Source organism: Pan troglodytes, chromosome 22 (genome assembly GCF_028858775.2).
Source record: "Pan troglodytes isolate AG18354 chromosome 22, NHGRI_mPanTro3-v2.0_pri, whole genome shotgun sequence".
Lineage (NCBI taxonomy): Eukaryota > Metazoa > Chordata > Mammalia > Primates > Hominidae > Pan > Pan troglodytes.
The window spans coordinates 32,057,937-32,080,745 of record NC_072420.2 but is presented as its reverse complement, the minus strand read 5'-3'; the positions used below and the strand labels follow the sequence as shown (position 1 = coordinate 32,080,745).

Here is a 22,809-nt window from a genome sequence, read left to right as displayed (position 1 = left end):
AGAACATAAAAAAGCCATATTGTTCCAGCCTCTGTCTGGGTTCAAAAAATAAAAAGAAAAGCCATATTGCCTATGTATCTCAATATTATCAAGCATATGGTCAGTTTTCAAACTTAACCTCTGTCTCATAATTTTTTAACAGCTCATCTTTTTGAATTATGATCCAAATAACATCCATACATTGTGTCTCAGTCCATTTGGCTCCTATAACAAAGCACCCTAATCTGGGTAACTTAGATAGAACAGAAATTTATTTCCCATGGTTCTTGGGTATTGGAAGTCCAAAACCAAGGCAGATTCAGTGCCTGGTGAGGGCCTGCTTCCTGGTTCATAGACTACTGTCTTTTCACTGTGTCCTCATGTGGTGGAAGGGAAAGGGGTCTCTCTTAGGCCCCCTTTATAAGGACACCAATTATTTCCCAAAAGTCCTACCCCAGGCTGGAGTGCAGTGGCGTGATCTTGGCTCATTGCAACCTCTGCCTCCTGGGTTCAAGCGATTCTCCTGCCTCAGCCTCCTGAGTAGATGGGATTACAGGCGCGTGCCACCATGCCCAGCTAATTTTTGTATTAGTAGAGACGGGGTTTCACCATGTTGATCAGGCTGGTCTCAAACTCCTGACCTTGTGATCCACCCGCCTCAGCCTCCTAACCCTTCTTCTTCTTTTAAATGTATTTTTCCTTTTATTTTTAGTTGACATGTAATAATTGTACATATTTATGGGACACAGAGTGATATTTTGATACAAGTATACAATGTGTGATGATCAAATCAAAGTAATTACCATATCCATCATTTCAAACATTTATTATTTTTTTACATTGGGAACATTCAGAATCCTTTCTTCTAGCTTTTTGAAAATGTACAATAAATTATTGTTAACTATAGTCACCCTATAGTGGTATAGATCTCTAGAACTTATTCCTGCCATTTAGCTGTAATTTGCTATCTGTTAAGCAACCTTTCCTTATCCTCCCTTCCCTCCTACCCTTCCCACCATCTAATATTTCACCTTCTAATACCATTGCCTTGGAGGTTGGGATTTCAGCATATGAATCTGAAGGGCACACAGACATTGAGACCAAAGCACCTTGCAACTGATGCGTGTGTACCTTCAGTCTCATGTAGCTTCCTCATTATCATCTCTTTCTTTCTTTCTTTTTTTTTTTTTTTGAGATGGATTCTCGCTCTGTCGCCCAGGCTGGAGTGCAGTGGCACAATCTTGGCTCACTGCAAGCTCCGCCTCCCGGGTTCACGCTGTTCTCCTGCCTCAGCCTCCCAAGTAGCTGAGACTACAGGCTCCCGCCACCACGGCCGGCTAATTATCTGTATTTTTAGTAGAGATGGGGTTTCACCATGTTAGCTAGGATGGTCTCTATCTCCCGACCTCGTGATCCGCCCGCCTCGGCCTCCCAAAGTGCTGGGATTACAGGCGTGAGCCACCACGCCCGGCCTATCATCCCTTTCTTTCTTCTCTTTTCTCTTTACTTAAGAGTCCAAGTCCTTTGCTTTGTAAAGTATCTTACATTCTGAAGTTTGCTGATTGCATTATTATAGATTTGTTCAAAATTGACATGCTAATTTAATATCTTTAGTTTTATACTAAAGAGAGTCTAGACGCTTGTATTTTACCAGTTGTGCCATATTTCCCCCTGCTGCTACTCTATGTAGTTTATCATTATGAGCTGCTGTTTTACTGAGTTTTTCTCCCATCCTTTTCTTCTTACAAATATAAGTATACTGGGGACGGTCAAATCTGAAGTCTTGTCAGCCTATGCCTGCCTTTTGGGATCTGTTCACGCATCTATTTGAAGCCTGTACACTTTCTTGAAATGCTTTTTTCTGCCTTGTGATGTGAAAGTTTGGTTGCTATTTTTAGCTTTTTAGACTCCTGGCAGCAAATCCGAAGCCTACAGAATAATTTTGGATTGGGATATTTTGGATTTGAAGTCAACTGTGGCACTCTAATTAAAAATGTTATGCGTGTGGCTCAGCCAGCTCAAATGAATAATTTGTTGAGCTACAAACAGTAACAAATTGCAGAAATGATTCACCTGGAGTTTGAGAAAAGGTTATTAAGAAAGCGTAAAATAAATTATTATGGAATATTAAAGCCCTTTTAATATTATGGAATATTAAAGCCCTGAGGAGCCTTTTAAGAATGGGGCCTATGGAACAAAATAGGAAGTTGTTAATATGTCTTAAATAGTTCCCCTTAAAACCTTTGATGAAATTAAAATAATTGGTAGACATCTTTTGTTAGGTTTGCCATCAAGTTGGTTAAAGTCTCTTTAACATCGTATAAATAACTGAGTTTAAAATCAGAGAACATGTTTTAAAATGAATTCTTTGAAAGTGAAACTTGGTATGAAGTTTCCAGTTATACGGAGAGGCCTCTCATGAATATTCTAGAGTGGCTATTTTTGGGTTCAGCTCATTGATCCATTGAAACTGAGCATCAGATGTTGTTTTTTAGGTCTTCTTTTGTGGTCCATGAAGCAGTTTAGGGAAGATAAACACTCAGTAAAGTAATATTGATTACGTGATTCCAAGTTAGATGTCATTTGAAGTTAAAATATTATAATTTAGTGGCCCATGAGGATGTGGAAGATATAATACCAACACACAAGAACAAATAGGTGACGAATAGGAATGAGCCTGTCAAGGACTGTAATTGATAAAGGACAGAGTTACCCAAATGGCGAAGAAACGGAATGTTGCTGCTTTTGCGGATACACAGGTCTCTTGGTTGTCTGCTCTTTGGTCTCAGATAGAATGCACGAGGCCTGTCAGAATTTCTGGATCCTCTTAAATGTGGCCTTTGGTAAGAAAAGAATAAAAACATTCTTGCCAAACTTATTAGGTAGGTAAGTTTGGGTTGAATACCAAGGTATTCAAGTTCAGTTGCTATGGAGACTTCTTCACAAAGAAAAAAAGAATCCAAATACCATTTAAAATGGATAACTAGTGAATTTCAAAAATGTACAGAATGAGGTTATTTCGGCCTGTTGGTCTGGGTACTTCTAGTCCCATTCTGTTGACTGGGAAACTAAGTCTTGGTGCAAATCAAGCAAAGAGTTACTGACAGACCTACCTAGAGAAAGGCAATAGTGGCGTTCTTCCAGCTCTGTGTCCCCTTTGCTGTTCATAGGGCTTGCAACTGAAAGATACTGCTGGGGCAGGTGGGGGTTGAGGATGAACCAGGTGAGTTGCTCTGTTTGTGCCCTTCTTCTCTTCTTCACTTCCTCCTTTCCTCTCTCCCTCCCTCCTTCCTTCTCTCCTTACTTCTTGCCTGCTTACCTGCCTGCCTGGCTTCCTGCCTGGGATTGCAATTATGTTTCTGGAGCTATTTTCTGGGACCCATCCAAATCTGAATACTTATGAGTCATTTCCTTACAGATTCTCCTGTGGTTCTTTGTATTCCCTTTGTATACAGATTTGACCCTGGCATACTTCTATTCAAGATTTCCAGTAAAGTGTTAAAAAGAGGCTGGGCATGGTGACTCACACCTGTAATCCCAGCACTTTGGTAGGCTGAGGCGGGTGGATCACATGAGGTTAAGAGTTCAAGACCAGCCTGGCCAACATGGCGAAACCCCGTCTCCGTTAAAAATAGAAAAATTAACCAGGCACGGTGGCACATGCCTGTAATTCCCAGCTACTCGGGAGGTTGAGGCAGAATCGCTTGAACCTGGCATGTGGAGGTTGCAGTGAGCCAAGATGGCACCACTGCACTCCAGCCTGGGTGACAGAGCAAGACTCTGTCTGAAAAAAGAAAGCCCCTGAGCATCTTCTTTTTAATAGTCTCTGCCTTCCTTGGAAACTTAAGTATTGCAAAGAAAGCCTGTAGGATATGGCTACATAGTGCTCACCATGAAGATGACATTGAGCTTTCTCCTGATGGATGGCCTGGAGGGAGAGACGGATGGGAAAGAAAAGGAACCAGGAGTGTGTTCATTGCCCATCAATTCCCAAACTGAGAGCCAAAGGGTGACATGTTTTTCATTCTCTGCTAACGGATGGATATGTTTCTTTCCATTTGGGACATGCGTAAGTTAAGTAACATCTGTGTGGTCATGGCAAGAATAAGGTAACTGGTTTCCTGCCTTTTACAATGTGGCAAACTAAGAGTTGCTTTTGGCAAAGGGTGAAATCCAGCTTCAAGGTTATGAGTACGGTTTACTTCCTATGACCTCTGTCAACCATCCCAAGGGCATAGTATTCATGGCTGTGACATCAGATAGGGGATGCCTGGTATCAAGGTGGATTGCCTTTCAAGTCACACTTTTTTTTTTTTTTTTGAGACAGAGTCTTGCTCTGTCTCCAGGCTGTAGTGCAGTGGAGCTATCTCGGCTCACTGCAACCTCCACCTCCCGGGTTAAGTGATTCTCCTGCCTCAGCCTCCTGAGTAGCTGGGACTATAGGTGCAGCTAATTTTTGTATATTTTAGTACAGACGGGGTTTCACCATGTTGGCCAGGATGGTCTCAATCTCTTGACTTCGTGATCCACCTGCCTGAGCCTTCCAAAGTGTCGGGATTACAGGCATAAGCCTCCGTGCCCGGCCTTATGTCATACTTTGACAGTGAAATCTTGCAGTTGTTGGGGAATATGGTTTGATTCAGGGAATATCTCTCAAGCACCTGTTATGTTCCAGGTACTATGCCAAGTGCTGAAGATTTAGAAATATGTGAGACACAGGCTGGGCGCAGTGGCTCACGCCTGTAATCCCAGCACTTTGGGAGGCCGAGGCAGGTGGATCACGAGGTCAGGAGATCGAGACCATCCTGGCTAACATGGTGCGAAACCCCATCTCTACTAAAAAATACAAAAAATTAGCCAGGCATGGTGGCGGGTGCCTGTAGTCCCAGCTACTCGGGAGGCTGAGGCAGGAGAATGGCGTGAACCCGGGAGGCAGAGCTTGCAGTGAGCCAAGATCATGCCCCTGCACTCCAGCCTGGGCGACAGAGCGAGACTCCCTCTCAAAAAAAAAAAAAAAAGAAAAAAAAAAAAGAAATAAGTGAGACACAGACCCTGCCAGCAGGTGCTTCCTATATCCCATTGGACAAGACGGAAACATCAGCACATCCATGGAGAATTATGCAATAAAGACAGAAGGAGAAGTATATACAGAGCACAGAATAGAAAATGTGCGTTGTGTTAGATCTCTTCCCAGGATCTGCTGGTGAGATCTTCTTTCCTGATCACTATCCTGAGTGACTGGCGTGTTTGGAGACTAGATCTGGGGTTGTTGAATTCTGGCCTGAGGGCCAAATTCCACTGATTCTTGTAAGATCCTTGAACTAAAAATGTCTTTTACATTTTTAAGCGGCTGGGGGGAAAAGAAGAATAATTGGTGTCATGTAAAAATCATGAAATTCAGATTTCAGCATTCATGAATAAAGTTTTATTGGAACAAAGTCATTTTCATTTACTTACTGTCTTTGGTTGCTTTTACATAACAAGGGCAGAGCTCAATAGAGAGTATATGGCTCGCAAAGGTTGAAATATTTATCTGATTCTTTAAAGAAAAACTTTGCCCACTCTGGACTGTGCCATTCCTCAACAATTATGGTGTGGTTGGCCTGTCCTCTGTCCTTCCTCCCCCATCAACACACACCCACTCAGCTGTAACTGCCACCATTCTTTACTCAGTCTGTCCATTCGTCCATCCATCCATCAATCAATCCATGCAGCCATCCATCCATCCATCCACCCATCCATCCGTCCATCCATGGTCCCTGGCCATCATGGTGTCAGCTGTTCCAAGATTTGTTAATAGAGAGTACAGAACTCTTATTAACATTTCCTATAGGTAGAGCTGCTCTTTCCTCTCCATCTGTGGCTGATGTCTCAGTGCTTTCTCAATTCTACCATCACATGCTCAAATATAACCTTCTCCACTCCCCCACACCCACTTCAGTTGCTGGGGGCTCATTCATTGGCTCCCTCTGCGGAGGCTTGAGTGTAAGTGAGGTATTCAGCAGAGGTCTTTGGAGGGTTTCTCATTTGATCACAATCTTAGTTTGAGAAATGGTGCCTCATTCATTAAGCTGTAAGAGAGCTCTCTACAAGCAATTTTATTTTTAAGTAGCCCTTTGGTTAACAAGTTTACTCCACCTGGGATGCTTTTTATTTTTGGTGGCCCACAGAAATCTGAAACAGTGCAGTGCTGGGGCCTCTAATCTGTCTTTAGGAACGGGGGATACTATGAAGCTCACCATGCAGTTACTTAAGAAAGCTACCGGCTAGTGCTATTGTGAATGTGTTTTTACCTTCCTGTAAAATGCTGAAATCACAGACTTTATTACTAGGATAATGAAGAAATGTATAAGTTCAATGCAAGTGACACCAGCAGGCCTGTGTGTTGGGTAGAGATATCCTGGGGCTGTTTTGCTCTGCACTTTTCCTCATGGGTGTTTCTTTCTTGAAATTGAACACCACTGATCTCTCTTAAAGCAAAATGCTTCAGCAAATACACAGGAAGAGCCCCCTCCCCCTTTTTTTCCTGTGGTTTCCTTGCATGTTGTGTGGTTTCAGAGGTACTTCCTTGGGTTGCCCCCAACCAACCAGAGTTTCCTCAGAAACAGAGAGCTTTCTTCTGGAAGAACTCTAAGATTGTAATCTGGATGCTAGCGAAGCGTCTGCAGCTGCTCCATTTTTAATTCTTAATTTGGGAGTGATCAGCAGTTTCACAGAAGAGAGAAAAATCTAAGACATTCATCGTGTGATCATTCAGCATTTGGAAAAGGGAAAAGGAGGATTGAATGAGGTAATAAACAAGGGTGTTAATCAAGGAGAAGACATGTAAGGTGCAGTTTTAAAAGACATCATTAGAGGAAGCTTAGGGACTAACAAGATGTTTTTGCACAAATATGTGGTATGGAGGAGTGTTGTGAATCACAGGAGCAGATCTTCTCTGCTTCTTACCCCTGCAAAACAACAATCAGCAGTAAAACCATTTAAAAAACCCGGAAAAAAAACAAAATCCCGGTCCTGTTAGAATGTTGGATTGTAAGGATCAGAAACCTAAGTTGATTTAGGGCCAAAGTGGGAATACGTTTGTCTGTGTACCAATCAGGGTTAGGCTGGGGTTAGGGGACAGCTGGACCCAGGGAAGTTAACATGATCAAATGCTCTCTGTCTTTCATCCCTGTTTTCCCTGGATCAGATTAGTTCTTCTCAGGCCAGCTCGAACCAAACAGAAGCATGGCTGCCAGCAGTTTTAGGCTGATGTCCACAGTTTTAAAATAAAAATATTCCCAAGGAATTTCTCTGATTAGCTAATATCGATCGTGAACCCACCTCTGGACCAATCACTGTGTACAGGGCTTGAGGTTCAACAGTGATCCCAGCTGGATCCTGTGCCCATCTTGCGGTTAAGGATGGTGGAAGAAGTATGGAGGTGCAGTACAGAGGAAAACATTACAAATAAAGGGGGAAAGGAATAGTCTCTTCCACCAATCCTATGCAAAAAAAATACCCATCAGAGAACTCGATGTCCTGTTCTGTAGGGCATCCTAATCAGAAAATACAATGATAAACCCCCTCACAGTGTAAGTAAGAATGAGAGTGAGCGCTCCCTGCCCTAAGGGGTGATGGACTAGCATTGCTTTAAAAATAATTGTTGGCTGAGCACAGTGGCTCATGCCTGTAATACAAGCACTTTGGGAGGCTGAGGTAGGTGGATCACTTGAGGTCAAGAGTTCGTGACCAGCCTGGCCAACATGGTGAAACCCCATCTCTACTAAAAATACAAAAATTAGCCGGGTGTTGTAGTGGGCACCTGTAGTCACAGCTGCTCGGGAGGCTGAGGCAGGAGAATCGCTTGAACCCGGGAGCTAGATGTTGCAGTGAGCCAAGATTGCACCACTGCCCTCCAGCCTGGGTGACAAAGCGAGACCTTTTCTCAAATATAATAACAATAATAATAATAATTGTCACCGTATTAATGGGTAATGGATCTATGACTCGTCATGAAGAGAAAGGCGAACCTTGGGTGGCTGGTTTGAATCTCTGGGCTCAGTGTGGGATAAGTCAGCTCTTCCCTTCTCACTTACTTTCTAGTGCCCTTGGGCTGGAATTGTCATGTCCATAACTCATCCAGTCCAGTGACACCAGAGAGAGAGTGAAGGAAGAGGGTGGATGCACTGAACTCACTCTTATGCTGCCTTCATTTTCAAATAAAGTCACAGTAAAGAGTATATCTTTTTTTTTTTTTTAAAGGGACAGGGTGACAGCTCTGTCACCCAAGCTGTAGTACAGTGGCACAATCATACCTCACTGTAACCTTGGATTCCTGGGCTCAAGCAATCTCTCTGTCTAGCCTCCCTGGTAGCTGGGACTATAAGCATGAGCCACTGTGCCCAGCCAAGGAGCATGTTTTTATGTCAGTCATATATGTATACTTGCATGCACATATATGTGTATGTGTAGATACACTTACATGCATGTATATGTATATATGTGTATATGTATACATGCCAAATGTATACACATGTCTATCTGTCTATCTATCTATCTATCTATCTATCTATCTAATCTTTCTTCCTCAAAGGAATCTATGATAATATCATCTGCTATTAGTTTAATAGTTGGAAGAGGAGAATGTCTTAATGAACTAAGTATCACCTTTAGTTGTCTTATCTGTCATTAAATGTGTTACTCATTGGGCTTTTGAGTGGTTTAATGAAGCAGTGATATTTATACAAGATTTTATATCTATAGCCAAAATCTAAAAGGCTTTCTTATTTGGGGAGGGGTTACTATTCAGTGGGAAATATTCGTCTACAGGATAGTTTATGTGGATTTTATAAACTCTTCTTAAATTGTGAAACATGCCACACATTCAGAACAGTGCACAACACGTGACTGTACAGCCTACTGGGTAATGTGGCCATCACCAGCTCGAGAAATGCAACATTGGCAGCCCCCAAGAAAGCCTCCCCTCCCATCTTCAATCACAATTTTCTCCCTGCCTCCTAAAGATAACAACCGGGCTTGATTTTTATGGAATCATATTTTTGCTTCTTGTCTCACATTTAGTGCTTGAGTGTAGATTCTTAAGCACTGTAGTTTAATTTTGCTTGTTTTTGAACTGTATATCAGTGGAATCATACTTTATTAAGTATTCTGGGTCTGGCTTTATTTCCTCAACTTTTCTCTTGGGTGTAGCTCTAGTTTGTACACTTTAATTATTATACAATTTCATGGTATAAATAGGCTATAACTTCATAATCCATTCTACTGCTGATGATCATTTGGATTAGTTCCAATGTTTGACTATTGTGAATAGTGCTACAATGGACTTTTTTTGGAGATACCTTCCCCAGCACTCATGTCCATGTGTTTCTTGGGGTTTATTTCTAGAATTGAAATTGCTGATTTTTCATCTTTACTAAAGTGCCTGACCCAATTACACTCTCCCTAGTAGGATAAGGGAGTTCCTCTTGCATTATGCCCTCAGAAAACCTTGGTGTTATTAGTCATTTCAATTCTAGCTCTTCTGGTAATAAGTGGATTTCCTGGTTTGAATTTACATTTTGTAAATTGGAAAAGCCAGCATGGCCAAGCTCCTATTCATAGGTTTATTGGTCATTGGAATATTTTATTTTGTGAACTGCCTGACAAATGTCACTTGTCATTTTTTATTTGGTAGTTGATGTTTTTCTTATTGATTTGTACAGTTGTGTGCATGTGTGTGTTTTAAATTATTCTGCATAATATCTCCCTGTTGGTTGCATGAATCACAAATATTGTCTCACCGTGTGGCTTGCATTTTATTGTCTTGTTTATTTTTTAAGTAAACAACTAAGTTTTTACCCAGAATGTAGTCAGAATGATCAGTTACTGGCTTTTTAATGTCTATCCTATTAAAAAAACCTCAGGATTACCCATAGCTACCTTGGATTGCAAAGTCTAATATAAATTAGTACTTTGAAGCCTTCCTAGATAATACAAGGACATTAGCCTTCCTAGATAATACAAGGACATTAGAGTATATTAACTCCTTTTATTCTCTACTGGATTATAATATATAGTAAATTTTTTTCTTTCATACTATTCTAAACATCTAAGACATTATTGTTAATTATTATTATTATTATACTTCTGTCTGTCTTAAATTATCTTTATTTCTGCTGCATATAGAATTCTCAGTTGGCGATGATTTTCTTCAAACACTTAGAAGATACCAGTTCATTATCTTCTGGCATCTGTTCTTGCTGAGAAGTCGGCTCTCTGCCTAATTGTTGCTTCTTAGTACAATAGCTCATCAGTCTCCTTCTTGTTGCTTTTATGGTTTTTCTCTCTGCCTTTGGCTTTCCAGTTCCTCTATGACATGTCTAGGTGTAAATATATTTTTATTTATTCTGTTCAGGGTTTGTAGGACTTCTTGAATCTATGGGTTGGTATCTTTTTTGCATTTTGGGAAATTTCCAACCTGTATCTCTTCATCCAGTTCTCTTTTTTTCTTCCTATTACATCCTTTCATTGTCTTTCCTCCCTCCCTCCCTCCCTTCCTTCCTTCCTTTTTCTTTCTTTTTCTCTTTTGACAGAGCTGTGGACTGTCTCCCAGGTGGTGTGCAATGGTGTGATCTCAACTTGTTGCAACCTCCGCCTCCCGGGTTCAAGCAATTCTCCTGCCTCAGCCTCCTGAATAGCTAGGATTACAGGCACCCGCCACCATGCCCTGCTAAATTTTTGTATTTTTAGTAGAGACAGGATTTCACTATGTTGGCTGGTCTCAAACTCTTGACCTCGTGATCCTCCTGCCTCGGCCTCCCAAAGTGCTGGGATTACAAGCGTGAGCCACCATGCCTGGCCCTTTCACTGTATTTTCTATGTCTCCTACCTTCTCTTTCTTTCTTTGTTTTATTTTTGTCCCTTTATGCTTCATTGTGCCAACCTAATCTTGTGAAGAGGAAATACTATTTGTTCACTGAACAAATGTATTTATTTTTAGGTCCTACTGTGTGCTAGGCAGTGTCCTAGGTACTTGGGATACTTTGGTGATCAAAAGAGGCAAAGACCCTTGTCTTTGTGAATTACTATTAAAAAATAAATAATTGTTTATTAATTGTAATGAGTTATGTCTTCATTTTAAATGAATTAATTAAGTTTAACTTAATGATTCAGTGTGTTGGAAGTGGGAAATGATATTTTAAAAAAGCAAAGTAGACCTGCTTTGGGTGGGTGGGCAGTTCTGGGAGGTAAGCGGGGTAGATTAGGGTATAGTGATGAGATGGTACCATTTGAATGAAGACTAAAAGAATATAAAGAAATTAGCTAGCAGCCTACCTGGGATGTTCCAGAAAGAGGGAGTGTGTCTGGAAAGTTCAGGGAACATCGAGGAGGCCAAGTGTGGCTTCAGTGGCATGAACAAGGGGAGAAGCAGCAGGAGATGAAGACAGAGAAGTAATAACGAGGCCAGAGGAGTGATATGCTCTGTGGGTCCCTCTAGGGAGTTTGACTTTTACCCCTTGAGCAGAGGAATGCTGTGATCTGATTTATACTTTAAAAGGATCCCCATGGTCCTGGATGAGGATGGATTGTAGAAGGACAAGAGTAGAAACAGGGAGACTTGTTAAGAGGCTTTGTAGTAATCTAGTAGAAAGAGAATGGTGGCTCGGATTATAGTGGCAGCAGCAGGAGGGGGTGAGAAGAGATTTGGATTTGCACATATTTGGAGAGTGGATGCAACAGAGTTTTCTGACTGATTTGATGTGGAATGTGAAAGGAAAGGGAACGCAAGTATGGCACCAAGTATTTTGGTCTGAATAGTTGGGAGGGTTCAGTTGCGCTTAGCTCAGCTGGGAAAGGCGCCTGGAAGATACCCAGAGGGTGTAAGTGCACAGTGCGGTATTTGATTGTGGAGTCTAGGGGAAAAAGCACTGGCTAGAGACATGCATTGGGAGTTGTTAGCATGTGGACAGTATTCACAGTCATGAGACTGGAGGGGATCTCCAAGAGTTGTAGGTTGATTTCTCCAGAAGCAGGCAAGAAGATGGCATTTAGATGATCTGCAAAAGAAAGAGGAAGGAAGCAGGAGTGTGTGGAGAAGTCAAACAGTGATGTAGAACAACCTGGCTGGAAGCTCTGGAATTAATACTGCCCATCATCCTTGTCCTGCAGAGGCTGATATGACCAGTCCTTTTTCCCTGCCTCACTCAGTCACCAGATATGGCCTACCCTGGGATGCCGCCCTCTGCCCTGAGACAGGTCCTGCAGGAACTGAAGGCTTGAGGCTGCCTTCTGACCACAGCCCCCGTAGCTGGACAGCAAGTCTTTCTTTGGGTTAAGATCGGGACAGTGGATCTACCTATCTCCCTCACTGAGGACCACAGTGTAAAGAAAAGAGAGAAGAGGGCCAAGGACTAAGCCCTGTGGTTCTCCAACATTAAGAGGTCAGGGAGAAGAGGAGGAACCAGCAAAGGCAGCCAGCAAGGCAGAAGAATTTATGGTGTCTTGGAAGCAATTGAAGAAAGTACACCAGAGCAGAATGAGTAATCAGTGGTGTCAAATGCTGCTGATAGAATAGGTCAAGTACAATGAAGACAAGAGAGAAACATTGGCTTTATAAACCGGGAGATCATTAGTGCCCTTGAGAACAGCACGTGGTTGGATGGAAGACACACTGGAGTGGGTTTAAGAGAGAATGGGGAAAATAAGGGAACATGGCAAATACAGATGCCTCTTTTAATATTTCTGCAAAGGAGAGGGAGAAAGCAGCAAATTTTCATAGTTATAATTTGATGATGTGGAGAAAAGACAGGAAAATTGCTAAAACATTGCCCTTGAGTGAGCAAGGGGTGGAGATTGGACCTCATCAAAAGTGGAGGGGTTGGCTTTAGAGAGGAGCATGGATAGTTGTCTACATCAACAGGCAGAAAGGTAGAGTGTATATACCTGCATGCAGATAGATCACCAGAGAATATATATAGTCTTAGAAGTTTGTGGTAGTCCTCTCTGATTGCTTCATTTTTCTGAGAAGTAGAACAAAAGGTCATCAGATGGGAAGAAATTGTTGGGAATCTGGAAGGAAAGCAGAAGACATAAACTTCGTGAGTGTGGGTGAGGGAATAGACAGAGAATTTTGGTGTGATTGCCAGTGGCATTTAAGGGGACACTTGACATTAGGGGTCAGGGATTTAAAGTGAGGCCAGCCAACATGTTTGCACGCTTTCTTCTGTTTTCTCTAGCCACAGTCAGCTGTCTGGGTACAGGTGTGAACTGGGCAGTCTGATGGATTTAACCAGATGTTTTTGCCAAAAGGATATGACCAAGTAAAAGATGGGCCAGGGAGTTGAGGGAGGGAAATTAATGACAGATGATGGAATCTACACTTCTCTTTTAAAAATTTTAAAAATGTTTATTCATTCATTTATTTTTTAAAGATGGGCTCTTGCTGTGTTGCCCAGGCTGGTCTCGAACCCATGGGCTCAAGCCCCATCCTCATGTCTCGGTGTCCCAAAGTGCTAAGATTACAGACCTAAGCCACTGCGCCCAGCTGGAATCTACATTTCTTAAGGAGGAGCATGAAACATCGAAGATATGAAGGGATTCTTGGAGTGTGTCTTATTCCATTGGTGCTGCTATAACAGAATACCGCAGACTGGATAATTTATAAACAGCAGAAATGTATTTCACAGTCTGGAGGCTGAGAAGTCTAAGATCTAGGCAACAGCAGATTGAGTGTTTAGTGAGGGGCTGCTTCCTCTGGACAGCGCCTTATGGCTATGTCCTTACACAGTGAAAGAGATGAATGAACTCCGAGACCTCTTTTTAAAAGAGCACTAATCCCAATCCTGGGGGCTCTGCTCTCATGATCTAATCCTCTCCCAAAGGCCCCCACCTTAGAATACCATCACTTTGGGGGTTAGGATTTCAACATATGAATTTTGAGGGGACACAAACATTCAGACCCTAACAGAGTATGAGATTGAGTGGTCTGAAAAGATGGGAGGTGTGAGCTGTGGGGGGGATGCATGACAATGATGGCACACGGGCAATTGGTATCTTTACCCTTTATTGTTAATAATCTGTGTATTTCAGAGATTTGGCATGCAGTGTCTTGAACATCCTTAGTGAATGTATAAGTTGAAAACTCCAAGTGTTTGTGGATTATTGACATAAATGTCTATTTCTCCTATTGTTCCTTATTTCTTTCTTTGCTGTTAAGGATTCAGAAGGAATTGGTTAAAAGGACTTTTTCTCTATGGTTAAAGAAGAGACCTCAGACCTGGGTGGTTTTGATCATGCTTCTTGTCTTGAATTATCATCTCGGGGTAATGAATGACCGTTATTCAAATCATGCAATATTTGTTGAGAGTCTACCACGTATGAAGCCCTCTTCTAGGCACTTGCAATAGAATTGTGAACAAAATGGATAAAAGTGCCTGCTCTTGTGGGGCTCATGTTCTAGTGGAGGAGAGAAACAAGAAAAAGAGTAAAATAAGAAAATATCCAGCATGTGTACAAAGGAGAGAAAAATAGCTGGGCACGCATTGGCTCACGCCTGAATCCCAGCACTTTGGGAAGCCGAGGCGGGCAGATCACTTGAGTCCAGGAGTTTGAGACCAGCCTGGCCAACATGACAAAACCCTGTCTCTACTAAAAATACAACAATTAGCCCAGTGTGGTGGCACGCGCCTGTAGTCCCAGCTACTCAGGAGGCTGAGGCAAGAGCATTGCTTGAACCTGGGATGTGGAGGTTGCAGTGAGCCGAGATCACATCACTGCACTCCAGCCTGAGCAACAGGGTGAGACTCTTTCTCAATAAATAAATAAATAAAAAATAAAGGAGAGAAAAATAAATCAGGGAAGTAAGAAAGGAAATGTGCCAGGGATGAGGGGCGGAGGTGGTGGGGTGGGGCCACTGGCCAGGAGGACACCTTCATTGAGAAGGTGATGTTGAACAAAGACCTCAAGTCTAAGGTTACCTTCATATGCGGAAGAAGAACAAGTTTGCACGGGAGCAAATAGACCAAGGTGGCCACTATCCTTAAGAAAACAAAAACCCATATTCATGCCAAAGGCCAAGAATATTGTTTTTGGTTATTGAAATGGAATGAGTCAGTAGTATCTGTGTGTATGTGTCTACCAGACGGTTAATGGGCAGTTCATTAGCCGCTACCTTTTTTTTTTTTGGTGGTGGGGAAACAGTGTCTGGTGGGTGTTTCTGCAGGAGACTGCTGACCTCAGACCCAGCCGACCTGACTAATTTTTGCCAATGGAAAGTTATATGTGTAAGGGATTACAGCTCTTCTTTAATGGGCTGAGTTCATCTGTGGCCAGAAAAAGAACAAAGGCTCCCAGGGTACAGGGCTTTGGGAGGGGTGAGAAGTCTGAATCATAAGCCTGAGCCTAAGCAAGGTGTGTGAAGTTGTTGAGGCTGAGAAAAATAAAAGTCAGAGATGACTTATCTTGGCGTCTGCCAGCCCACAGCAAGGATTCTCAGCTGGGCAGGTTGTCAGCGTCGTGGTCCCATGCTGAGAAATTCCCTTTCTCAGGAACCAGGCATCTGAGAGTATAGGGTTGAACTTTGGTGTTTTAGGTGATGTGGTGAAGTGTTTGTCAACTTGCTGGCTGAGCCTACTCCACACCAGTAGTAACTCTTGGTGCCTGTGCCAGGAACTGTGTCATCCTTGTGAGTCACCTGTCATGCATGTTTTACCGGGAAGTTGGGTGGTTCAGCTGCGAGCAAGATTCTGTTCAGTATGTATTTCTTTTGATTGTGAACCAACATTAGTACTTCAGGGAGGTATTATAAATAGGTCAGTGTAAAATATCCACCAGCCGTTAATTATCTCAGTCCAGAGTTTGAACTTGCCTCTTCGTGCGGTGGGGGTGTGGAGGGGGGGGGGGTTCTGTGAAAGGGCCCCGGGAATACATTTAGGAATCTCCCACACATGCATTATGCATATTATTTGCCTCTTGTGCAATTGAGCTGGCTCACGTTAGATACCTTGTTCACTCACCTTTCTCAGACGGAGTGACAATTAACTTCCAGGAGCTTCATGACAAACCCTAAAATATGTTGCTTGCCTGCCACATTTGTCCTTAAGAGGGCATGAGGTTCTCCATGAGTAAGTGTAGGCTTTGGGAGTCACACTCAGCCCTCTGACTTTGTGAACCCAGAAACTGAGATTCATGATACAAAGGGTAATATTAGTAATAATAAGGCCGGGCATGGTGGCTCACACCTATAATCCAGCACTTTGGGAGGCCGAGGTGGGCAGATTGTGTGAGGTCGGGTGTTCGAGACCAGCCTGGCCAACATGGTGAAATCCCATCTCTACTAAAAATACACAAATTAGCTGGGCTTGTTGGCGGGCACCTGTAATTCCAGCTACTTGGGAGTCTGAGACACAGAATCGCTTGAACCCAGGAGGCAGAGGTTGCAGTGAGCTGAAATCACTCCACTGCACTCCAGCCTGGGCAACAACAGAGTGAGACTCTGTCTCAAAAAAAAAAAAAAAAAAAAAAGATAAATAAATAAATAAATAAATAAATAAAAACAAATAAATCAAATGTAAGGATGTCAAGGTTATTAATGACAAGATTGTAGCCCAAATGCAGTAGTGAGGTTGGAGAGAGCTGGGGTCCCAGCCTCACAGAGACTAGGTTAGAATTTTAGACCTGCCTCTTACTTGTTGAGTGGCTTTGGGCAGTTCATTTAACCTCTCCGTGCCTCAGTTTTCTTTATCTGTTAAATGGGTCTAGTAATAAGTAGTACCTTGCTGAGTTGTCATGAGGACCATGTATAAAATTGAATGAGCAGCCCCTAGCCTAGTGGCTTTCACAGAGAAAGTGCTCAGGAAATGTCAGCAACTCATTGTCATCAAAGTTGTCTTCACATAGCTTTATGAGGGAAATGCTCTTATTCCCATTTTACAGATGAGGGACTGAGGCTTTATGAAGATTAAGGGATAGGCCTGTGACTGGAAGAGGAATTCCTGGCTGACTTAGACTGCCTGGCACCCCTGCTTACGTCTTAACTGCTGAAATTACTGCGAGTTGAGGGTACACCTGAATGTGGTCAGTTAACATGTGTAACATTTAATATTTACAATTAAGAATTTGGGTTTGATTCATTTCCCCCACTGTTAGGGTTTTGGACTCATATCTGACCCTTTTTGGTTTCTTGATATGCTTTGAAATTTGGGGTTGGGATGGGTTGGTGGAAGCAGCTGTTCCCTACTGCTGTGCCTCCAGCATACTGTGCAAAGGTGTGCCTTGTTTTATCTTCATAATTGTGAAAGATTTACCTTGACAGGTGAGGCAATGTCATTTTATCTCTTACAATCAGAGAAAATCACTTATCTGGGCGTGTGAAGATCATGGTGATATGACAGGAAGAGTTGGCTTATTGGAAGGCTTGGTTAATGTGTGTAAAGTTTTGATTACTTTTGTTTTTAGCAGCAACTTTTTTTTTTTTTTTTTTTTTTGAGACAGAGTCTTGCTCTTTTGCCCAGGCTACAGTGCAGTGGCATGATTACAGCTCACTGCAACCTTCGCCTCCTGGGTTCAAGCTATTCTTGTGCCTCAGCCACCCAAATAGCTGAGATTACAGGTGTGCGTTACCATCCCTGGCTAATATTTATTTATTTATCTATTTATTTTTAAGTAGAGATGAGGTTTCATTGTGTTGGCCAGGCTGGTCTTGAACTCCTGACCTCAAGTGATCCGCCCACCGCGGCTTCCCAAAGTGCTGGGATTTTAGGCATGAGCCACTGTACCAGGCCAGCAGCTTTTTTTTTTTTTTTTTTAAAGCTACATATATGTGAGCCAAAACGTTGAAAATGATATTTTTGGAATCTTTTTTAAAAGTTGTGGTAAAATATATATAACATAAAAGTTGGCATTTTAACTATTTTTAAGTACACACTTCATTGGCATTAATTACATTCACAATGTTGTACAACCATCACCACTATCTATGTCCAAAACTTGGGTGTAAGTGGAATTATGCAATATTTGTCCTTTCGTGTCTGACTTCTTTCACTTAACATAATATTTTGAAGGTTCATCCATGTAGCAGCACAGATCAGAGCTTCAATATTTAAATGGCTGAGTAATATTCCATTGCAGAGATATACCACATTTTGTTTATTCATTCATCTGCTGATGGGCACATAGATTGTTTCGACCTCTTGGCTATTGTGAGTAATGCTGCAATGAATATTCACAGACAAGTGAAAATGATGGTATTTTGTGGCATTAGCAAAGATGCACTTTTTTTTTTTTTTTTTTTGAGACAGACTCTTGCTCTGTTGCCTAGGTTGGAGTACAGTGGTGTGATCCTGGCTTACTGCAACCTCTGCCTCGTGGGTTCAAGCGATTCTCCTGCCTCAGCCTCCTAAGTAGCTGGGAGTACAGGCACACACCACCACACCCGGCTAATTTTTGTGTTTTTAGTAGAGATGGGGTTTCGCGGTGTTGGCCAGGCTGGTCTTGAACTCCTGACCTCAGGTGATCTGCCCGCCTCGGCCTCCCAAAGTGCTAGGATTATAGGCATGAGCCACCACGCCCTGCCAGAGATGAACTTTAATTTCTTGGTATTCCAGGGGTAGAGCTTTCCTAACTGAGGAAGTCTGTATCTTTGACCAGGTTGCTATCTTAACCCCTTGGGCACATGTGGATCTTTCCCCTGCTTTCTTGCTGAGCCTGCCTCTGTAATTTGTTTGGGAGGACGCTGGCTGCTGGTGAGTCAGGCTGCCTCCAGCCATCCGGGTTTGACTGCATCCTCCCTCCCAGGTCTCTGGGCCCCTTGCTTGCTTGTCTGGAGCTTAGCCAAGAATTTCTCATGTACCCACTTTTTATGGTTTGCTTATTAATTCTAGATGGGCTCAATTTATATTGTTTTTTATTTGTATGTGCCTTTTGTACTAGGTTGGGGCCCCCAAATTATATGTGCATACACTGCATTGAATGTTCATTTTATGGATATATTTTTTAAAGGAGGTAATAATTGAGTGGAACATACAGCAAGTTTATTTCTGTTGACCTGGGTACTGGGCTGAAGCTGTCATGGTTTTATTATGTGAGCTTGAACAAGTCACTTACTCCTTCTGACTTCAGATGAATGAGTGATTTATAAGACCTCCTTTCTGCTCTTACATATAGAGGTCTATGACCCTAAATGTGTCACCCCTATGTTAGACCCTTTAATATTTTGAGATACAGGTTTGTCATATTCTCTGATTGAAAGTAACTTTTACATGTTTGGTTTTCGTTTACATTAGGGAAGATGGCAGCAAGTACTACTAGAGTGAAATCAAATGCCTATGTTAGTGGAAGGGAACACAAGACAAGTGGATTCTCATCAACACGTTTCCCTAGCCATTATTCATTAGAAGTCACCTAATTTTAATTGATTATGTGCCTGTGGTTAGTACAAAACTCTGTAAGGTGTCATGTGTTACAAGCAGGTCTATAGGTGGGGTCCTTTTCACTTCACCATCCTACCCCTGTGCTATATGTCTCATCGTGTATTGGGCCATTCTTGCATTGCTATAAAGAAATACCTGACACTGGGTAATTTATAAAGAAAAGAGGTTTAATTGGCTCATGGTTCTGCAGGCTGTACAGGAAGCATGATGCTGGCATCTGCTTGGCTTCTGGGGAGACCTCAGAAAACTTAACAGTTATGGCAGAAAGAGAAGCAGGAGCAGACATGTCACGTGCCAGAGCAGGAGCAAAAGAGAGATGCGGGGAGATGCCACAAACTTTTATACAACCAGATCTTGCGAGAACTGACTCACTATCACGAGAACAGCACCAAGGGGATGGTGCTAAACTATACATGAGAAATCCACCCCCATGATCTAATCACCTCCCACCAGGCCCCACCTGCAACACCAAAAATTACAATTCAACATGAGATTTGGGTGGGTACAAATATCCAAACTATATCACCTTCTTAGCCAGTGTCATTCTCCACTCCCTGCCCCAGTATGTTTTGGCCCCCCAAAATTTTAAAGTGACAGTTACTATATCTTAGTATAAAATAAAAATCAAAATGATTCCCACCCATGAATACCATTAAATACCATTAAATTGGTTGGACCTGGTTAGTGTCGGGCCTTTGTGGCTCACTGCGTCCACCCTCACAAGGGTGGCCTGCTACTTCCCCACAGTAGGGACTCTCTGGGGAAGGCTTAGGGCTCAAGAGGGTGAGCCCTCTGTGACCCCATTGGGAAGGACCTCCACTCTGTTATCCGACACGTAACTAGTGCCAGAACTGTACTTTTTGCCAAAATAGCACCGTCAGTGTGAAAACATTGAGAACATTATAAATGCTAAGATCGTTTAAGAAACAGGGTTGGCTTATTTCCTGATTGAAAATTGTCTTGACATGTTTAGTGCCCATTCGCCCATTTAGAGACAGTGTTGGGCATGTGCCCAGTCCAAAGCCTGTTAACCCATGCATTCCATTGCCAATAGGCATCTACTATTTTAAGTTCCCACTTTACCGAAGGGTAGGCAGAGGGACTTGCTCTGAGTTACTCTTCTGGTTGTCGCTGGACCCTGGACTTGAACCGGCTCTTCTCATTTTGTATCCTTGCTTCTCTCATGACCAAATGAGGCCTCCCCGATGGGATACTCCCTGACCCAGCTTTTTCAAGAGGCTATACTGGGGATTATAAAGCTATCCTGGCATTCTTTGAAGAAATGGCAGGACTGAAATTAGAACTTGACTTTTTGTCTTCTTAGTTATTCTATATTATCTTCTAGTGCCATTAACAATTATTATTGTTTATTGCTGCCGAGCAGGGAGGTATCTGAAAGGTCCCAAACTAGGAAAAACTTCGATGCTTTTACCCCCGTGAACACATGCACCATTTGTGCAAGGCACCCAGGGCCCTTGAAATCAAAAGCCTTACTGTGTGTGTGGGTGGGACAGCATCTGGCCCCATATGGTTTATTGCTGGTGGGAGCTAAGAGCTCACGGATGTTTCCTTGGCCTTCTTTGTTACCTTTATCTAACTCTGGTTGCACTTCCTCCCTTTTCCCTTCACCCTTTCGGTTACAAACCTGGCTTCACTTACAAGAATGTGGGCTACCAAGGAGTCCTGACCCTGTTGACTTTGACTTGTTAGATGAAAGTTGTTCTTCTGTAAGGAAATCTAATTTGGGGTAATGAAAACAATGGGGGCTTTAAAATCATGGAAACTTATAATTGGAAGATAGAGCTCAGAAGGCAGAGAAAATTAAATCGAACATCATCATTTTATAGTCAAGGAAACTGAAGCCCTTGGATTTTAGGGAATTTGCCACACAGTCCCTGCAATGCATTCTGGAGGTGGTGTTTAAAAGCTATTAGAGTTTCCTGGCCTCTTTTTGGCTGGCCCTGTATTTTTTAGGAATATCTCTATGTATTTGTTAGGTATTCTGTTTTCAGATAGAGAAAACTATGTAAAGAGTCTCTAAGTTTGGTTGGCATAAGGTTTACTTTGAAGTTGTAAAACATTCTTGTATCAAATCAAATTTAATGAAGACTGTGTTTTAAAACTTTGCCTAGAAAGGTGAACCTTGTTTGTCTCTCAGAGAAAAGAAAGACCCCATCCAGGGCTGAAACAAGTGTTTGCAGTGTTTTCAAACATGTCCGTATTCCCGAGCAGATCCTCAGATTACCTAGCATGGGAGTGTGTGGGATGGATCCATATTTAGACCTTTCATCAGTTTCAAATATAAAAGATTGATTTTGGCAATCCGTTGGTAGTCAACCACAAAATGTAGTTATGAAAAACCTTCTGCATTTCCATAGCAGTCCAAATATGGATTCCATTAACAGGATGCATATTTGGAACTGCAGTGATGCTGGGAAATCGTGTTTGGATTCAGGTAATTTGACGGTGTTAACACCCCTGTTGTGTATCACCTAACACGAGGAGGAGGAGGAGACTCTTCCCTGGCCTTGCTGCTGATAACATTGTTGCTAGGTGACATAGGTGAGGACGGGTTGGTGCCAGCACTTCTTACCTTGTTTTTGTTCTATGAAGGCTTGAAAAGGTGGAGGTAAGCTCCATTGTGGCTGATGGCTTCAAATTCGCAGATCTTGAAGACACCTTGATTCCTGACCAAGTTGGTTCTGGAGACCCCTGAAGAGAAATCCAGAAAATGCTTGCTTTTGGAAGCCATCTCTGTCACTGAGAATGCAATTTGAAAGGAATTTTAAAGCCCAGCTATTGTAGATCTAACATATATATAGAGAGAGTGAGCAAGCTAAACACTGAGTTAAAATTTTTGGAGAGAATACGCTTAAATAAACTCTCCATACGTTTTCATTTCTGAGTGTAAATCCACTTGACAAAGGGAAAAAGAAGTTTAACCCTTTGTGACCTTTTCTCCACATGCCACATATTGTTTTCCAACATGAATTTATTTTTTATATAGTCCTCTTCTGTCTGTTTAGCCAGCTCTTGTGCAAATATCCACTAACAATTCACATACCTTCTAAGGGTGTCAGGGTTTACAGTTTCTCTAAATGTTCGTGCATACATATTTTTTTTTGCGGTGATGTGTATTATTTTTGTATCATTTAGCATCATCCCCAGGTTCATCCCGATCTTGAGAAATTAACAACAAAAGTCAGCTGTGCTCCCTCTACTGGTTGCATTTCTTTGGAGCAGAAATACTGTACATTTGTGTATAAGTTCATTGCTGCTGATGGAGCTCGGACCTGTGTTCACATTTTCTTTTCCAAAATTCGCATGACTTAAAAAGCAAAACTAGTGGCTTTCAGAACCGCAGGTTAAGAAACTGGTACCTTTAGAGGGATAGGCGTCTTCCTTACTGCCCACTTGTCTA

At 42.3% G+C, this 22,809-nt stretch overlaps 1 protein-coding gene across 4 annotated transcripts in view; it reads left to right on the top strand.

Moving 5' to 3' along the window:
- LOC134809257 (collagen alpha-1(I) chain-like) overlaps positions 1 to 22,809 on the top strand; it is a 216,527-nt gene that overhangs the window by 185,568 nt on the left and 8,150 nt on the right. The gene's annotated exons all lie outside the window — the stretch shown is intronic.